Genomic DNA, 14,822 nt, shown 5'->3' with positions numbered 1-14,822 from the left:
GGTGCAAACAACAATAAGATTTATTACAAATAACTTGGTTAACACACAAATTGGCATAAAGCCAGGACCCCAGAACTATAAGTGGGTTAACAAGATAAACAGGTAAAACTGTATATCACCATTTCACAGGGATACCAGAAAGGGAACAGGGATGCTACAACAGGATCAGGACCACAGTTGGAACCAGAACAGAAGAGGACAACAACCAGGAACACAACAGACTGGACGATGAGGATTAGGAACAGGATCAGGACCACACTTGGGAACAGGTGAGTTGATCTTTCTTGATGTTATTCTGCAGACACTGGGCTTCCTTTGGGAGGGACAGCACACTTCACAGAGTGTGCTGGGCTTTTATGCTCTCCTGTTACTAGGCAGGCTATTCCCAAGTCACATGACAATTTTCCTGCTCTTACAGAAAAAGGGTGGTAATTGATGAACAAGAAGGGGGTCAAAGACGGAGGGCAAACAGCCACTTATACAAAACAAAATGGTGAAAGCTAAAAACAAGCCTTACACTGTGGGCATTTGGCTTCAGTCCCCATTTTGTGGGGTTCTTCCAGGTACTGGAAGCCTTTGCAGAGTGTATGGTCAAGCTCAACTGGACCTGTTTAGACTGGTCAGCTTTGGTCAGGGAGTGTATCAGGGCTGCCTTCTGTCTGACCAGTTATATGCCATTGCCATCAAGTCCTTCCTTTGTCATCTTTGCAATCAGTTGAAGAGATAGATGCTTGGTGACTTGGCCTTGAGGATAGGCCTGTTGACGTATGCTGATGACGTGCTCCTTATGGCCCAGGACCCGGAAGACCTGCTGCACATAGTCTTTCCAAACAATCCACTCAGCAGCCTCTTCTGCCCAGCTGGGTCGAGAGCTCTGATGGTCGGGGATGGGTGGCAGGTGGGTTCCCTCCCACCTGCTCTCCACAGTATCCACTGGCTATGGGTTTGCTGCTCTATCTGGGTATCTACCTGTTTGCCATCAATCCCTCCCACTGTATAATTAGGCCAACTTGGAGGCCATGGTAATTGACCAGTTGCAGGCATGGGTGGGGCCTTTCCGTTTGGAGGAGGGCATTGGTCATCAACTAGTTGGTCCTGTCTATGCTTTGGCATTGGTTCAACAACCTTAGCCTGCCCCCAGGTACCCTGGCCAACCTCCAGAGGAGGGTCCTGGAGTTTCTTTTGGCTGGGGAAACACTGGGTCTCTGGAAGTGTCCTGAGCCTCCCTCTTAAAGAGTGAGGGCAGGGCCTAGTTTGCATTCACAGCCAGGTCCCTACATTCCACCTTCAGCCCCTGTAGAGGCTCCTTTATAGTGCCTGTAGTCTGGAACGGAGCTGGTCAGGGGATGTCTTCCTCCGCCGCGGATGAGCCCCCTGATTGAGTCTGTACAACCATCACTTGTCTTGGGACTTACCTATGGGTAAAAGTTGATATGGCTGCCCTCTCTCAGGGCTGTTTCGCCTACCAGTCAGAGCCAGTAGGGCTGTCCTGTTCAGCAGGGCTGTGTGGTCTATTGGCCAGAGTCAATCTAACAGCCCTTTCTCAGGGCTGCGTGGCCCAGCGGCCAGAGTCAGTATAATGGCCCTCTTCAGTAGGGCTGTTTGGCCTGGCAGCCGGTTGGGGGATTGGGCCGCCGCCTGGGGCTGGGGGTTGGCTGCTGGGTAGGGGGACCCAGGCCCTCTCTTCTCAATGGGGTCCCAGTTCAGGGCCCTGTCAGGGAATCCGCCCGAAGCACACTGACCCCACGTGGCTCAATAACTGGTCCCTATGAGCTACTTCCTACCATGTTCCTGATGCGGCATCCCCGGGGTCTCTGGGCTCCTCGGCCAGTACGGCTCCCAGCAGCTCTGAAACTCCTTGGGTGTCCTCCAGAGTGTCAGTCTGCCATCTGGGGCTTCCGTGGTTCCCGGCCTGGAGCTCTCTGCGTGCGTCCTCCCTCTTCAGTGGTCAGCCCTGAATGAACCGAGCTGCTACCTTTTATATCTAGTCTCCAGCCAGAGTATGCCCAGCAGGGCTGCAGGGGCATGGCCTCCTCGGTCCAGAGAGTAGAGTTAACCCTCATGGTACCAGTGCGGGGCAAGTGCGCTCTGTCACAAGGGTAATTAAGCACCCAGATTAGACAAACACCTAACAGTGATGGTCTAGATAATACTTAGTCCTGCCTTTGTATGGGGGACTGGAACAGATGACCTATCAAGGTCCCTTCCAGTCCTACATTTCTATGATTCATGGTCCAGCAAGCTCCTGAGCCTGCTCTTTTAAAATCCTTGGATGCAAGTTATCTGGATCTGCTGATTTAAAAATGTCTAACTTTCCTAGCTTCTGTTTAACATTGTAGCAGAGTCCTCGGTGGGAGAACTTGATCACACCCGGTTATCTAGACTGGGTGGTTCCAACATAGGCTCCACTTCCTTACTGTTTGCAAGGGAGGCTCTTCCGTTTGTGGGCCTCCTTAAGTCTCTGCAGGTGGGGAATTAAAATTTAAGTCACAAATCTCAGTGCATTCAGGGATACCCCCTGTCACAAACATCCTCCAGAGATACTAGTGGAATGGAAACCATTAACATTACCATATAATGAGACTATATCATCATTTCCCCCCCCCCAAGTATAGAACAATATTGTTAAATGCTTCTGCCTTTTCTGCATTATTATTGATAATTCTACCATTTCCATTTAGCAATGTACAAATACCATGTCTGGATTTTTTGTGTCCCTTATATATTTAAAAAATTCTTCTTAATTGTCTTTAACTCTGCTGGCCATAGATTTCTCTTTAAAAAAAAAACAAAAGGAGGACTTGTGGCACCTTAGAGACTAACAAATTTATTTGAGCATAAGCTTTCGTGAGCTACAGCTCACTTGTCCCTTGTCTCCCTTTATCAAATTTCCACATTTCCTAACTTCTGATTTATATTCATTGCTATGAACTTCCACTTTCTTCCATTTATTGTATATATCTTTTTATTTTTTATAGCTGCCTTCATTTCACCTCTAAACCAGGTCAGTTTTTTTAACCAGCACAACCTTCTTCCTCAGCTGTGGTGTTGTGGCTTTTGAGGCATCTAGTAAGGTGTTCTTAAATTATTCCCACTTAACATTCACACTTTTTTTCTGGCTAAATTCTTCCTCCCAGCTGATTTGGCTCATAATTGGTTTCAGCTTTATGAAATTGCCTCTATTAAAGCACCAAGTATATATATTAAAGGTCTGGACTTTGTTTTTCTTGCACATTATAAATTTGATCAAGTCATGGTCACTTGTACCTAAGCTACCATTAAGTTTTAGTTCTGTGATCATTTTCTCTTTACCTGTTATTCTAATAAAGAATTCCCACATGTTGACTTCAGTGCATTTTGAGTTAGGAAATTGTCATCTATAATATCTGATAGTTCTCAGGATGTTTTAATATTGGCAGCATGACACTTCCAATATATGTCACTTAAATTGAAATCCCCCATGCTCATGCAGCATTTCTTCCTACACGTAGGTAGGTGCATAAGTAGCCAGTCATCCTGATTCCTAGTGTGATGTGGTTGCCTGTAGCAGACACCAACTAATACCCCATACTGTGCTTTATATGTTAGAACCTAGATCTATAAGCATTTAAGATCATATTCTTCCAAGTTATCAGTGAGTTGGAAACAGGTAATGCCATTTTTGACATAGAGTGCTACTTGCCCTCCCCTTTAGCCCATTCTGTCATTTCTAAATATAATCCATTTTTAGAATTTCAGACGTGCAAATCATCCCACCAAGTAATATCAACTAGATCAAATTTATGCTCATACATGAGCAATTCCAAATCCTCTTGTATGTTACCCAGTCTCCTAGCATTGGTGTACAGTCAATTAAATAATTTCTTCTCATCAACTCCTTTGGGTCCTTGCTTAATTTTGTTCTCAACATCTTGATCTTGTGCTGAGTGCTCATATCTTCCCTCTTTTTACCCTCCCATTTTGCAATTAGTTTAATCCTCTCCTGTCCATTGTCGCCACCCTTCTCCCATGGTGGACCCCATTCAAACTATACAGCACCATCTCCCCAGAGAAGGTAGACAAAACCACAAAATCAAAACCCTCCTCTCTACATTACTTATGTAGCCAGCTGTTCACTTCCAGAATCGTCTGTCTTCTGTTTTCCTTTGCTCATGGTCCAGGAAGGATCTCAGAGAAGATTGCGTGGACATTCTATTTTTTTTCAGTATGTTTCCAAGTTCCATGAAGTCATCTAATTTCAGTGGGGTATCCCACATTGCAGTGTCCTTAGGGCTGATAAGAACCATCATCAATGGATCCTTGCCCGTCGACTTCAGAAGCTTATGCAGTCATAGAGTGATGTCTCATGTTTTAGCTCCAGCGCATCATACTGTTGTTTGTCTGGCCCTTGTAGAATATTCTTTCAATTCTTTTGAGTATTGAGTCTCCCAACAAGGATTGTCTGTTTTCCTAGGATAGTTGGAGAACTCTTTGCAGAGAAGCTTGATTTTCGTACAAGTTGGGATGATCTGCCATCCATGTGTGTTTCCCACACATCTCTCTGTTCCCTTGGACTGGCTGGATATTGACAGGTATTTTCTAAAGTTTCCACATTGAGGACCTGGTATTGACTGGAAACTTCTAGCTGCGTGGAATTCCTCCCAGTCCTCTTCTCTCTGCTGCCCACAGCCTGCCCATCCTCATCTGTCTCCGGTCATGCAGAATGCTGTCGTGACCTCTTGCCTCTGGTGATTACGAAGTATCAGGCCTCCTCTCTGATTTCCACTCTCTCTGATTCCTTGGTGGCCAGTTCCATTCTTACTCAAACCTGGAGTACTGATGTTTCCTGAACCTGTCTGTCTAGGAACTCCTAAAGCTTCTTTGTTTCTCAGCAGTGTCTTTACTTGTCCCTTGAATCCAAGAATCTTCTCTTTTGGCACAGCCATCAATTTGCACTTCATGCACATGAAATCCTTCATGCATATGAAATGTCTTCAAGTAGGAAAAAGAACATGGTTCATCCACTGCAGCTCATTACCACTGTTCCATCACTGGCCATCCTGATATCACACACAGTGCTGAATCTGGAAGGAAAGCCTCTTGCATTCCCTCTCTCAACTCCCTCCAAAACTCCGCTGTTGGCTGCCTCTGTTCGCAGCTTTGGAATTTGCCTAGCAAGTGACTTTTTATACCAGTTCTTCCCTGTGTCACTCAGCTCAGTTCTGCCACTCACCAGCAGGGAGCGATTAACCACTCAGAAACTCAAATGGCTGGGCTGATCTGAACTCCAAGAGTTAGAGCCTCCTGGCCTTTAGCAAAGCACCCTGCTTACTGAGGCCATACACAGAGTACAAACGGTCAACCAAACTGCACTGCTCACCATGTCCTGCTACCTCCACGCACAGTCGGCAGCTAATCCCTCTGAAACTCCCTTTAGCAGCTCTTAAATTTGCTTAGCAAATGACTTTTTATACCAAATTCTAATGAAATGGATGCACAGCGCTTCTTCCTCCTCTGCATTATACTGAAAAAAGCCTTTTGTTTCTATTCATAGACAGGGAGAACCTGTCTGTTGTAAAGTTCCTTCTTTACCTTCAGATGGGTTTGACTGTTTACATTGGCCTCTGATGGTTTTCTACTGAAAGTCTTGATACTGAGCAAGGCAAAACTGGGCAGGGTGACAACTCCCTCCTGCCTGAACCAGCGGCCCTCACTGAGACATATTATCCCCTGGTGACTAAGAGCATATTCCTAATATAATTACATTATTTCTTAAATATTACCCATACATACATCTTGCAATGGTTTGAATTGGGAAAATTTACGAGCTTTCTGTAGATGCCTTACATTATTATTCTTTGTGGATAAATATCCTGTAAGATGTGTTTGGAATGGTGAGCTGGTCAGTCTGAGGTGAGAGTTATTTGCAAAGAACAGGGAACCCTTTGCCAAGGAGCCTCTGTGTCACACAGTGAAGTTAAGGTTTAAAGAGTTAGTGGTTTGATTAGTTTATGGGCTTTTTTACATTAAAAATCAACTGAAGTTAAATTGCTGCGTATTTTCTTAAATGATCTTTTGTAATGCTAGCAGGCTGGCTCCTCAGCCGGTGTATGTTGTCACAGCTAGACTGACCACAAGGGAGCTAAGCTCATCATATGCCAGCTGAAGATCCATCCCCGTCTGGTCTGCATCCTCCTCAGATGTTCCCAAAGCTTTCAGAAACAGCACCAAGCCTCAGCTGAAGTTAATGATGCCAAAACATAATGAGAGTAAATAAATGAGATATCACCTGTCCTCACAGATGCCAACTTTCTGATTTCCCAGGGGTGCTCCACCCATCGCTCTATCCCAGGCCCTGCCACCACTCCATCCCTTCCCCTAAGGCCCCACCTCTGCCCCACCTCTTCCCACCCCTGCTCCTTGTTAGTTACCTCTTCCTGTCCTGTTCTGCCCCCTCCTCTGAGCACGCCTTGCCATAGGGGACTGATGCCTCCCCGTACTGGGGGGGGGGCCACAATCTAAAGGGGAGGTCACATGACTGGTCACATGTACCCACACCCAGCCCAGGGCCACCATGCTCTCCCCGCCCCACATTACCTGCAGGGGAAGGCACTCTGTCCTCCCGCTGTGCCTGCCCCCCCCCGCAAAAATGCTCCACCGCTCTCCCTGGTGGGGGGAAGTCACTTCTAATGCTGGCCCCTCCCCCGTCACTGCTCTGCAGCCCAGCAGTTGCCTGAGCGTGCCTGGATGGGAAGGAGGTGACTCCCACTCCCCACCCAGAGTAGCTTGCCAGGGATCGTGGTTGAGCGAACCAGAAATGTGTCAGGGAGGAGGGGGGAGCTCTGGCTCGCTCAGCTGCGGTCCCTGGTAGCCAAGCTCGGGCAGGGAGAGGAATCCACCTCCTCCACAGCTAGGCTGTCTCAGGCAGCCGCCACACTGCACAGCAGTGTTCCAGCAGCTGGAAGGGGCTGGTCCCACCCCTTCCTCTTCTGGCCCCCCATCCCTTCCACTCCTCAGCCTCTGGGGAGTCGTCCCCACCGACGCATTGCCCAGCCCCATCCTCATTCTGCCTCTCCCTGCTCCCGCTCCCCCTTCTCCCCCCCAGCACCTCCTGCATATCGCTGAACAGCTGATCCTCGGTGGGCGGGTGGTGCTGGGGGGAAGGAGTAGGAGGGGCCCGCTGGTGGGTGCTGAGCCCCCACTATTTTTTTTCCATGGGTGCTCCAGCCCCAGAGCACCCACAGAGTCGGCGCCTATGCCTGTCCTGATTTACAGTCCATGTTTCTGCTGAGTGAAGTGAGGCCCTACACTCAATGCAATGACATTTCTCTAAATAAAGGGCTGGTTCTAGTGTGCGGAATCCATTTAGTTACTAATGTTCCAACTGTTTCATTCTCTGACATGTATCATCAACAGAACTGTCAGTTAAGTGCTAAATCCGGGATTTTTATAGCAAACATTGATGTAAGTGTAACCCTTCTGCCCGTCAGAGTTGGCAGCAACAAGGGCCGGGTTCAATATCTAGGGGATCCATTCCAATAACACAATGCAAACCGGCTCGAGCCCCCACCCAGTGACCTGGGACAAATATATACCACCCCCGCTGGGCGCCTCCAAGAGGCGATACTTCCCCTCTCGCAAGCACATAGTCTGAGTGTAGCAAAAGTCTTTTAATAACAGAGAGAAACAATGTGGCATTATGTTGGGGAAACACCACCAACCGGATTCATAACACAACCCATGAGCAAAAGCAACCCCACCCCAGGCAAATTGGGGCATGCCCTTTTCCCTTTGGTTCTTGAGTCCAGCAACCCCAAAAGTCCAATGCCCCAAAAGTCTCTGTCCCTGGTCAGGGCAGCCCCAGAGTTCGAAAGTTTATCGGCGGAGCTTTACCTCCCAACCTGGGTGGAAGTGGGACGGGGGTAAGAGGCACCTTACGTGATCTGAAGCTGACCGCCCCATAGCTCCATAGCGGCGCTCCGCTCCGCCAGCCGCCCCACAAAACTCCTTCGCGCAGCTGCACTCCGCTCCGCCAGCCGCCCCACGAACTCCTTCGCTCAGCTGCGCTCCGCTCCGCCAGCCGCCCCACGAACTCCTTCACTCAGCTCCACGGCCCACAAGCAGCTCCTGCCATCCACACACTGCTCTGTGTCGAACTGCTTCACCAGCCGTCCCGCAAACTGCTCCACAATATATCTTCAGGCTCCCCCACTGCTTAACACAACACTCAGTGATTTCAGCTCTTAGGTGAATTCAGCTTGTAGTAGGGGAGCCCCAGTGCTAGTGCACTGTCAGCCCAAAGTGAGCTCAGCAGCCTATAACTAGACTTCTAATGAAATCAAAATTAGCTCTGATATTCCACAGTGGAGAGAGGAGGAAGTGCAATTAGCATGTAAGGCCCTCACCAAGGGGCCCATGCCACCAAGTATTAATACTTGTCCCCAGCCTCTCTCTATTCACACAGTTTTGGAACCCATGACCCTTGCCTAGCGAGTGCTACTTAGATGATGGTGAATCCCTCCATCGTAACAAAAGGCCAAGTACAGTTCCAAGCACAGTTCCCATAATCAGGGTAATAACAATTTATTCTTCCTGCCCCAATAACAGAGACACTGGGGATCCCACAGCAGCCAAAGTGACCATTTGGGCAGCTATGGTCTCATTCTAGGCGTGGTGGGTGTGCCTATGCAAATGAGATCGGCCCCTGAAGTTCTTTTCCACAACTTGCCACACCTCACCACCAGATGTCAGGGTGGAGCTCATCCTGACACTGCTTACATAAGAAGCAAGCAGGATTCACTTTGGAATTTCAGGTAAGTGTAGCAGGAGTTAGAAAGCTCAGATTTGCTTTAAAACAGAGAATTTGGCCTGGAAGTTGCAAAGGAGGGAATAAGTGGATCAATTTTACAAAGGGTCATTATCCTGAACTGCTTCACTAATAAGTGAAGTTAAACCTGCTGAAATCAAATCCAGTCTCCTCATGGATCCATCTTTTCTGTTCCTAGCTGATCCATCAAATTCTGAACAGTAACACAACAGGCCAGGTGCAGTTCTTTGGAAAAAGAACCAATCCCAAGTGTTCCAAAATCAGGAATCAAGCCTCCCAGAATCAAGATGCATGAGACAAACAAAACAAAAAATGAACAAATATGTTGGGTTCTTTTTACTTGCCTTCCAGTGTCAGAGCCTTTCGGTCACACTCAAGTCACATTTTAAAACTTTTCTCTGAAAACCACAAGGGCTAGAAACTCACTTAAAAAAACCAAAGAAACAAAAAAAACCCATACCAACCAAAAAACAAAACAAAACCCCACCCCCAAACCAAAACACTTAAAAACAACCCTGAGATTCTCCCATAGTCACATGCCTCTAGAAGCTATGGCTTTAAGAAAATGGCCAGATATGTTGGCAGCACTGTAATGTTTTTCTGCCTTTCTTTTGTGGAGAAAGTGTTTTTTCTGAAGGCAAGCTGGTATGCTTGTTAGACTTTGAGAGACAAGGTAGGCGAGCTAATACCTTTATTGGCCCAACTTCTGTTGGTCAAAGAGACAAGCGTTCGAGCTCCACAAAGCTTTTTTTCAGGTCTCTGGAGGCTAGACGTTGAGTCCTTCCAGGGAGAGCCTGTCAGCAAATTGGCTCATTTAGCGACAACAGCCAGGTGCATGGAGGGTAAAGAGGAGTTTTGTTCAAGGAAAGCCCCTGTATTGTAAACAGGATAAAAGGGGATGGAAAGAACCACTTATCACTGTCTAATACATCCCCAGGTCATTCCTGTGCTATCTCCTAGTGGAGGAAAAGGATTTCGTGTTAACAGGTCTTGTTAACTCCAAGGCCAAAGGTTGGGATTTTTTGATTGTTGAGCAACCAACAGCCGTAATGTGCCTTGAGAAGAGCCGCTCAAACTCTCCTTTAGCTCTGCACTGCCCCCTACTCAGAGCCGTGGCTAAAGTCACAATGGCACCCATAAGGAAATCCAACTCTTGGCAAAGTCACCTTTGTCTCGCTACTATTTCAGGATGTGACCCAAGTCCACAGTCAGCAGAGCATGGCAGGGGCAGAAGAGGCTTGTTCTTGCCCTGCCCGGCCTCGCCCCATAGGAATCTTTCTGAAGAGAAGACCTTGTCACTCTGTTATGATCAGACCCCAATAATAGGGCTGTTTTTCTAACCCCAGTCCCCAGCATGCTGATAGCGAGACACGTATATGCACACACCCACACAGGCACTCTCTTGCACTCTCACTGTTCCCAAGGTTTCTAGGAGATGAGCGTGCCTCCTTAATACTAGGTTTCAGAGTAACAGCCGTGTTAGTCTGTATTCGCAAAAAGAAAAGGAGGACTTGTGGCACCTTAGAGACTAACCAATTTATTAGAGCATAAGCTTTCGTGAGCTACAGCTCACTTCTTCAGATGCATATCGTGGAAACTGCAGCAGGCTTTATATATACACAGAGAATATGAAACAATACCTCCTCCCACCCCACTGTCCTGCTGGTAATAGCTTATCTAAAGTGATTTCCAGCACAAATCCAGGTTTTCTCACCCTCCACCCCCCCCCCACAAACCTGGATTTGTGCTGGAAATCACTTTAGATAAGCTATTACCAGCAGGACAGTGGGGTGGGAATAGGTATTGTTTCATATTCTCTGTGTATATATAAAGCCTGCTGCAGTTTCCACGATATGCATCTGAAGAAGTGAGCTGTAGCTCACGAAAGCTTATGCTCTAATAAATTGGTTAGTCTCTAAGGTGCCACAAGTCCTCCTTTTCTTTTTCCTTAATACTAATAACTGTGGAGCTTTGAAAGCAAGGAATGCCAAACCTCAGGGCATGCTGAAGGAACGAGAAATGTAGATGAGTGCTTGATAGAGACTCATCACTCAATCCAGCTCCAGGCTATGGGACCTGCATGTCCGAACTTTGACAGGCTCTCTTTTACATAAGCCAGACCTCACAGAGTGCCTCACAGCACTTTGGGAGCATTGGGGGAGGGAGGGAGTCAGAAAAAGAAAACATGAGAAGAAAGTCAGAGGCTTATCCATCAAGATCCTTCAAATGTTGGGCAGCATGCTGATCTCAAACCTGCCTGAGCACTGACCTTTGTAAAGGTGCATGGCACCACCTCCCTTCTCTGAATGAAGCACATTTCCCCCAGTAATGTGTCTGGGAGGTGGCAGTAAGATTGGCTGCCAGCTAGGGCTGTCATGCCCACCAGTTTGTAGGCAGTTTGCCATTGTGCAAGAGACAGCAAAGGGGCAGGGCATGGGTGGGGACTGGTATGTCTAAGGAGACATGGGCTAATGCACCATCCTTCTTAGGCCAACAAGATGTTTAGCTACATGCTCCCCTCTTCAGCCTCCCTCCTGCCACTAGCACGGAGTAATATGGCAGCCATGCAGCCGTGCTCAGTAATGCAGGATCGAGGTACCTTGTGTCCAGGCTGTCCCACTAATCACTTCTCACCTGGCCCTTAGAAGCAGTGGTTAAAGTAGCCTCAACAGTCATCACCCCAGTCAGAGGAGGGGAGCTGTTAGGCAGTTCTGCTGCTCTCCAGAGATGGAGATAGCAGGGCAAGCGACTTGAACCCTGCCTGTGAGTGCAGCGCTTTGCTCCCATTTGGGCAGGATCCAGCTCTTGTTATGAGCTTTTGTGACCTACTGCTGTGAGATGGAATTCCACATCAAACCCTCCCCATGATGGTGGTGTTACTCAGCAGAGCTAGGAGTGGATCAAACAGACAAAAGGCATTTCAGGAGCTTTGGAGATTCTTTGCAGTGAAGCTGGCATCAGACCTGGTTAGTCTGGGCTTGGTTTGCACCAAAGGCCAGAATTTTCAAAATGCTCAGCACCCACAATTGGAGCTAGATTTTGAAAACAGCTCAGCACCTGTTGTGGGGAGGGTACACCCCATCACAGCACCTTTGTAGGCAGTAGAACAAGTGGTCAGATTCCCCAAAGAACAGTCTGAATAAAAGTGTCACAATGGGAATTGCTGGGACCAAGGTTCCTGAAAATCTGTTCTCAGTTGTAGCGCTCACTACTTGAAAATGTGCCCCACATTTCCATTAGCCTGACTAGTTCCTCTCATGAGCAGCCCACCCCTGCTCTGCCAGCAGATTTGCTGATGTGTTCCTCAGGCGGAATTTTTGTCCCAATAACAATGTCACACTAACCTGGTGCCTTTCATCTGGGGACCTCAGGCTGCTCTGCAAAAGTGTATACTATTATCCCCATGACACAGAGGAGGAAACTGATCTGAGAGAGGCTGAGCTGCCCACAGTCACACAGTAAAGCAATAACAGAGTGAGGACTAGAAACCAGGGCCTCCATGGTCAGAACTGAGGAGTGTTTTGGGGGACTCAGTTGGAGATACCTTGAAGAAGCTGATTGTCAGAGGGAGGGTGCTCCGCACTTTCTGAAAGCCCCCCCCCCCCCGCTGTTTCTAAAATTAGGAATCCAAACACTGAATAAGGAGTTACGTTTGGAAGTCATAGGCCCGGCTCTTCTGGTCTCCCATTCAGCTCACTAAACAGTGCTTTTTAGGACAAGTGTTGTCAAACTAATCCAGATCACACAGAGCTGCTTTATTGCTTGACACAGGAACCAGATTTGAAAATCATGCCAACAAGTGTAGCCTAGTGGGCCAGCTTACCTCTATTACATTCACTGCTTTGCATTATATTCTACTTTATTATATTCAGCAGTAATGCAAGGAAACCTACAGGCTTGTATCCTGTAAGATGCTGGCTTCAGCAGTTAGCATGAGGCTTAAGGCCTGCGAACTTTGGCATAATTAAACTTAGGTAACTCATAAGTTTTGGGGAACTGGAAGTAGAGTGTAGGGCAGGGAATTTTGTCCATAATGACATCAGCCATCCACTGAACATGAACTGACACCAGCTTCTGGAAGGTTTTAGATGGAACATCTGACTGCAAGAGTGCCATGGCAATGAATTGACATATATGATACAGGGGTGAAATCATAAATACACCAACCTATAGAAAAAGGACATCTTAACATTGGTAAGGGGGGGAAATACAAATAAGGAAGAGGGGAGAAACCCCTCTTGAATATGCATTAGACATGGTAACGTCAACGTAACATACTATAAAAGTGGCATCCCAGGGCAGTTGGGAAAGCGATGTGGCCCTTGGGAGGGGCCAGAATGATGGTAACAGTGATGAGGAAGATAATGGCTAACATTTCAGGTTGTTTTGCAAGGGATGGTGGGAGTATGGATGTTCAGATGTACTTTCTGTATTACCTCTATCTACCTTACTGAGTTAGAGTGTGTGAGACTTCGCTAAATGTATTAATAAATTATTTATTTGTAAATCTAAAAGAGTTCCTGTAGTGTGAATGTTGCACCTGTGCACATCGGGGTTCCCAACTATATAATAATTTTAATAATACTGGGCCTGATCTTGGGACAAGAACCTGTGAACCCTCAAAGTGATTACTGGGAATTTGTATTCATAATCTATAGATCAGGCTACACAGGGTATAATCCCTATTCATTGGAGGATTCAGATATAAGGTAAAACCACAGGAGAGTTGAAAAGACATCTACCCGCATCACACTAACCCAGTGGTTCTCAACCTGTTTACCACTGTTTGCTGCATATGCAGCTCTCTATGTGTTATATGGGCCACATCCACACAATATATACACTACCTTTATAGCCCTGAGGATGTCACATGGGCTGCAGCTATTTGCTGACTGGGCCACAAGCGGTTCACAGTCCGCAGGTTGAGAACCACTACACCAACTTTTTGCTACTCTGTTTGCAGCCTTCAACTACCTGAAGGGGGGTTCCAAAGAGGATGGAGCTCGGCTGTTCTCAGTGGTGGCAGATGACAGAACAAGGAACAATGGTCTCAAGTTGCACTGGGGGAGGTCTAGGTTGGATATTAGGAAAACTGTTTCACTAGGAGGGTGGTGAAGCTCTGGAATGGGTTACCTAGGGAGGTGGTGGAATCTCCATCCTTAGAGGCTTTTCAGGTCCGTCTTGACAAAGCCCTGGCTGGGATGATTTAGTTGGGTTTGGTCCTGCTTTGAGCAGGGGGTTAGACTAGATGACCTCCTGAGGTCTCTTCCAACCCTAATCTTCTATGATCCTATGTTGTGAATCAGTACAGCTGCAGGACTCATGACTTTCACTTCTGCTCCCCATCACAGTCTTAACTTTCACTAATGTGGTTGCACCAGAAGAAACCATTCTGGAAAATCTTAGACACCCTGAAGGAAGAGAATGCAAGTGAGTGATTTGAATGTTGAGGCTACTGCTAGGACTGCATCGGGAGAAACTCCCTATCTGAGATATACATAGTAAATATATTGTGTATATCAGTGATCACATTATCCTTTGCACTTGCATGGCATCTTGAATCCTAGAATCTTGAAATATTCTGCAAACATTACAGATTAAGTCTTGTAATCTTTTTACAAATTTGAAAACTGAGGCACAAAGAGAGTGAAATGACTTGTCCAAAGTCGCACAGAGAGTCAGTGAGATAGGTTCTCATCCTATCTCTAGACTGCTCTCCAGTAATGGACTCTTGGTACAGTATCCCTGACTGCAACCTAAAATGTCAAATTAAACTAAATACAAGGTTGTGAGGTAATATCTTTAATTGGACCAACTTAAACTAAAGTCACCATTCATTTTCCTCTCCTTGCTTCGGCGGTCTCCGCCATTCCAGACAGCTCCTGCTCTGCTCCCTTAGCTTGTCATTTTGCATGCTAGCCTGGGCACTCCAGGGGCTGGGGCATGCTTTTTGTGAGAACTTCCTGACACAGAGAGGCCCGGGGACTGCTTTTCTGTCAACCCAGTCTGGAACTTG

At 47.1% G+C, this 14,822-nt stretch overlaps 1 long non-coding RNA gene across 2 annotated transcripts in view; it reads left to right on the top strand.

Moving 5' to 3' along the window:
* LOC140904068 (uncharacterized) overlaps window positions 1–14,822 on the top strand; it is a 36,362-nt gene that overhangs the window by 2,894 nt on the left and 18,646 nt on the right. For both annotated transcript variants that reach the window (XR_012156429.1, XR_012156428.1), the window contains exon 2: window positions 130–269. This is a non-coding gene — a long non-coding RNA (uncharacterized lncRNA). The remainder of the gene's footprint in view (window positions 1–129; window positions 270–14,822) is intronic.

Source organism: Lepidochelys kempii, chromosome 27 (assembly GCF_965140265.1).
Source record: "Lepidochelys kempii isolate rLepKem1 chromosome 27, rLepKem1.hap2, whole genome shotgun sequence".
In the NCBI taxonomy this organism is placed as follows: domain Eukaryota; kingdom Metazoa; phylum Chordata; order Testudines; family Cheloniidae; genus Lepidochelys; species Lepidochelys kempii.
The sequence above is the reverse complement of the archived record's forward strand: the minus strand, read 5'-3'. Positions and strand labels throughout refer to the sequence as shown.